The sequence below is a fragment of the Orycteropus afer genome, unplaced genomic scaffold, assembly GCF_000298275.1.
Source record: "Orycteropus afer afer isolate SDZICR_OR568_19922 unplaced genomic scaffold, OryAfe1.0 scaffold00381, whole genome shotgun sequence".
Lineage (NCBI taxonomy): Eukaryota > Metazoa > Chordata > Mammalia > Tubulidentata > Orycteropodidae > Orycteropus > Orycteropus afer.
The window spans coordinates 427,187-433,031 of NW_006921968.1; positions in this window are offsets into that span (position 1 = coordinate 427,187).

The following is a 5,845-nucleotide window of genomic DNA, read 5'->3' on the forward strand; positions in this document are numbered from 1 at the left end:
AAAAAAAAAAAAAAAGTCTTTTCCCAGAAGCAGAGTTCAAAGAAAAGAAACCAGTTGAGATGGGCTTCAGGGAGAAATAGGTGGCCTCAGACAGACAGGGGGTGAGAGGACAGGGTGGGAAGAGAAGGGCATCTGAGCCATGGGCAATGGGTGCATGGATGTGGCATTGAGAAGGCATCTTAGAGCACTGCTACCATGCTTCTCATTGTCGCTAGTTGCTCTTAAGTCACCTTCAACTCAGGGTGACCTTACATTTAACAGATTGAAACATGACCTGTTTCTAAAGGAACTATCTCTAAAGAAATCCTGTTGGCACAAAAGGTCAGCACTCAGCAGCTAACCAAGGGGTTGGAGGTCTGAACCATCCAGCAGCTTCAAAGGAGAAAGACCTGGAAATCTTTACTCTTAAAGATTGCAGCCTAGGAACTCCTATGGGGAAGTTCTATTCTGTCCCATGAGGTCACTATGATCAGATTCGACTTGACAGCACCCTACATGCCATCTCTATAATCATCAGTATTTTGGGCCCATTATTTTGGCTGTTGTGTCAATCCACCTCATTGAGGGTTTTCCTTGTTTTCAACACCTCTCCTCTTTACCAAACATGATATCTCTTTTTATCAATTGGTCTTCCCTAATGATGTGTCCAAAGTAACCAAGACAAAGCCTCGTCATCCTTGTATCGGAGGAGCATTCTGGTTGTCTTTCTTCTAAGACCAATTTGTTTACTCTTCTGGCCATCCCCAGTATGTTGTTGTTGTTGTTATGTGCTGTCAAGTCGGACCCGACTCATAGCAATGACCCTTCCTTGAGTTTCCAAGGCAGTATCACTACGAAAGTAGATTGCCCCATCTTCCTGCCGAGCATATCCCCAGTATATTCAATATATTTTCCAACACCACAATTCAATTGTGTCAATTCATATTCAATGTCCAAATTTCAGTTGCATCTGAGAAGATTGCAGAGCCCACACTTGGGTCAGACACACATTAGTCATCAAAGTGACATTGTTGCTTTTTAAATCTTTACAGAAGACTTTTGTAGCAGAATTGCCCAATGCAATACATGATTTGATTTCTTGACTGCTATTTCCATTCAGAGAATTCCTTGGGTAGTACAAAGGTTTAAGCACTGGATGAGTAGCCAGAAGGCTGGTGTTCTGAACTTGGGCAGAAGCTCCTTGGAATGAAGCCCTGACCGTATGAGTCTGAAAGTTCACAGCCTAAAAAACTGTGTGGAACTCAGTTCTATTCTGTGACACATGAAGTTCCCATGAGTCAGAAACAACTGAACTAAACTTTTTTTTTTTTTTTTTTCCTCATGTACATCATTGATAGTCCATCTGAGGCCCAATCTGAGCAACATAAGTTCAGTCAACACTGTATGGAGTGCCTTCTATATACATGCTGTGGTGGAGGTACTACACAAGCCAGGCAGATGACTTCAAGGAGCTCATGGAGTCTGGTTAAGGAGAAACATCTTCCCTGGTCCACCAGTCACCAGTTGAAAGGTTGGCCTGGCCTTTTGTGATTAAGACAAAGTGTGAGATAGAGGCCATTCTGAAAGCTTTGACTCTAATCACCTTAATTGATGGTGTTTTTTATTACTCACCCTCCAGGGACTTCTCAGCAGCTTGGATTGTGTGTACTATGAATATTTTAGTGTGTCAACTCATGTTCAACAGAGCTGTGGAAATGACTTTAAAAACCCATATGAATGTGAACTGCTCTGAAGGAGGTGAGGAGACTGTCCTCTGGCAAATGTAAAAAACAAATGAACAAACAAAAAAGACAACTAGAGCTACTGGGGTGGGTGCAATTCCAGGCTTGAAGGGTGACTAAGGGTCACAAGAGACAGGCATATAAGGTGAACAGTAAACCAGGAAGGTACTTGGGCCTTAAACAATTGGTCAAATGAGATCAATAGAGCAGCTTTGGCCCAAGTATAAAGCTTAGAAAGGAGGAAGGGATAGGAAAAGACAAGTGGAAACTGACACAGGGAGGAAGTAGGAAGAGAGCTATTCCATTGTGGACATTGAAATCAATGTCACGAAACAAAATGGGTACGAATTTTTACATGGAAAACCAATTGTCTCTGTAAACTTTCACTCAAATCACAATACAATGATTTTTTTTTAAAGTAAATGAAAAAAAAAATGATAAATAATCTTGTAGAGATTACAAAAAACAGATCCAAGGAAAGGAAAGCAATGTCATGGAGCATTCAGTACAGCAAACAAGATAAATTTCAAGTGCACAAGTGAAAGAGCATCCTGCTAATATCACAAATGATCCAAAGTATAAGAGGCTGATATAACTATCATCTCCCAAAACCACAGATTGATGCATGAATGAGTCAGGATATGAGCCCTGGATTCATATTCAGTGCATGACACTCACCCAGGTTACTGTGCCAATAAATTTAATTTAATAAGCCCATGGGTCAAGAGGCCACTTGAGATATGTTACAGCTGCTGCCGCCTACTCGCTCTCCCTTGGAAAGCTCAGCTCTCTGGCTCATTCCTCCCTCCAGCTCCACAGGGACACTGTACTGGCATTCACAGCATCTGTGCACCCTTCATGCATGAGCCACTCGCTGTTTCTGTAGGTCACCCCAGCTAGGACAGCCCAACTTTAGTCCTCAGGACTCAGTCTGTGAGCTTGGCCTTCAGGGTTCTTGGGAAAATTTTCATGCAGTAAGGAACAGTGGTGAGCACATGAAAACTACAAGAAGCAAATATCTGCAATTGAAAATGAACATGGCTCAGATAACATTTCACTTAGTCACTAAAGCCAGACTTTATGGGGATTAGCACTCTTGACAAATGTAAGCAATAGGGGAGAAAAGACGGGTTATTTTCAAGTCCTTAAGAAAGACTTAAATTAGAAATATGGAAAAGAAAATGAGGTCCAGACTAATGCTTCATTGGGGAGTGGACATAATAAAAAGAGTGGAATAGATTTCAAATGAATTTACTTTTTCCTCATTGGTCCTAAAAACCATAAACTTGGCCAGAATTAAGTGTTATAGATATATTCCCTAAAGTTACAAAACAATGGCATCCTTGAAGTTTGTAAGTGGTACCATGATGTGTAGGACCTCCGAAAGGAAAGACCCTGGAAAAGGCAGCTGTCCCTCAAAAGCGATGCCCCTCTCTGAGCATCAGACCATTGACTTTTCACCAGTAAAGGTGATCTTTGCATCTTTAGATAATAAGCTTTGGAGAGTGCTTTCAAATTTTTTAAAAAATCCATGAATATATGAAAAGGCTAACACTCTTGAGAGTAATTGAACCAACATGGTGCAATGAGAACCACATATAATTTATCACATGTAAACTCAGTCACAGATACAACTAAGACCAATATCCACTGAGTTTTCATATGTGCAGTTGATGTTCAAGTACTTTAGGAGGTAGCATATGATCAAAGGCTGCTGGAACTGAAGGAAGAAGTTCAACATCCATTGAAGGCATTGGTGAAAATAAAGCTTCATGAACTGAAAGAATAGCAGTTGAGATGAGTTAATAAACTGGTGTCACTCTGGAAGTACTTACTCATCTATGTTGGGAAATTTGAAAGACAGCTACCACGCCAACCAATTGACAGACATCCATATTCATTCCCATTCCAAAGAAAGACAAATAAAATGCAGAAATTATTGAATATCATTAATACCCCATGATAGCAACAATTTTCTAAAGATAATTAAAAATACACTACAGGCCATACATTGACAGAGAGCTGCCAGAAAATCAACCCTAGATTCAGCACATGACATGGAATGAGGAATGTCATTGTTGATGTTATAGAAATCTTGGCCAAAAGCATAGGATAGTAGAAAGATGTTTACCTGTATTTTATCAACTCTATGAGTGCATCTGACTGTGTGGATCATAGCAAATTACAGATAACATTGCAAAGAATGAGAATTTCAAAAGTATTTGATTGTACTCATGCAGAAGCTGTACATAGATCAAGAAGCAGAATTCAAACAGGACAAGAAGATAATGCAAGGTTTGAAATTAGTAAAATTGTATAGCAGGGTTCGATTCTTTTTCCTTATTTATTCAGTGTTTATGCTGAACAAATAATCCACGAAGCTGGACTATATGAAGATGAACTTGGCATTTGTATTGGAGAAAGACTCGTTAAAACCTCCAGTGTACACATGATACAACCTTGCTTACTGAAAATGAAGACAACTTGAAATAGTTACTGATTAAAGAAAACAATGTCTCACACAGTTGGTGTCAGAAATGGGTCTGAAGCAGGTTTAGTGCTGGCTAATGACTGTATGTGCTAAAACGCAAGAACAGTGAGTAGGTACAAGGTGAGTTGTTCATGAATACCAGGACATAAGCATGCTTCTACTCAATAAAACCATCCAATCATAAAATGGAGCCCATTTCTTTTACTTCCTTTGAGTCATCTGTGTTTCCCTGAGTGTACTGAATTATCTATATGTGTTTCTCATCCAGTTATTATCAACTTGAGTAAATGGGTTAACTTCCAAATGTTCATTGTATGTTTTTACCTTTAAACCCACAGAGCTGAACTTAGACCATCTTTAAAATGTTAGCAATCAAAACAAATCCATATTAAGACAAGAACAATTGTATGATTAGTCAGAACACTATTGCAAAACTCGACCTGAGTCCATCAAGTTCAGCAACTCACAGGTCGTTCCAATGATTGTGTGCTGAATCTCCACGCCAAGGACTCCATTATGCGAAAGTGAGTGCTTCCCAAGTGTTCTGTTTGATAAGGATAGCACTAGATGATTTTGCCAAATTAAAATTGTCCCATGTAACAGAGGCCCTTCATGTGGAGTTGAGACTTATCTAAAGACAACAAAGGTATATACCCAAGTTCAGAGTGAAGTAACAAGTACACAGTCTTCTGATGGCAATAAAGCATTATGTCTGGACTAGACCTCTGTGACTAAGAAGAAGTAGTGTTGCATACCTTCTCTGATTTTTTTCAAGCACAAATTCTGACAATAGCACCCTCCACTTCATCCCACAAAAGGTAAAAAAAGGAATCCTCTGAGGGTGTAGGATCGACACGGTCGTTGCTGTCAGTTGCTATGAAGTTGCTCTAATTCATGGTGACTTAATGGATAAGAGGACAAAGCAGTGCTCAGTCCTGCACCGTCTTCATGTTCCTTGGTATACTTCAGTCTGTTGTTATTGTTATGTCTCAATCTAACTCATTAAGAGTTTGCCTCATTGTCACTGACTCTACTTTCCCAAACAGGATGTCCTTATCTAGTGACTGATCTTTCCTGATGATCTGTGCAGAATAAGTGAGCAAAGCCTCACTATTCTAACTTCTAAAGAGCTTTGATAGAGTTGTAGTCATTGTCATTGTTGTTAGGTACAGTCAAGTTGGCTCCAAATCATAGTGACTCTGTCTCTTCACAGTGGCATCTTTGGTCCTCAACACCTCAAAGAGGTTTTTTGAAGCAGATTTGCTCAGTGTAATGCATCATCTGGTTTCTTGACTGCTGCTTCTATGAGTGTTGACTGTGGATCCATGTAAAATGAAATCCTGACAACATCCATCTTTTCTCCATTTATTGTGATGTTGCTTTTTGGACCAGCTGTGAAGATTTTTTGTTTTCTTTATGTTGAAGTGTAATCCATACTGAAGGCTATAATCCTTAATCTTCATCAATAAGCACTTCAAGTCATCTTCACTTTGAGCAAGCAAAAGCAGACACAGTAAAATTCCCTAATTTCCAATTAAGCATTTAATAAGAACTTTTAGCTATTTTAAGTCCCTTTAGTAACTTAGTGCCTAAGATACTTGACTGCTAACCAGAAGGCTGGCAGTTCAAACCC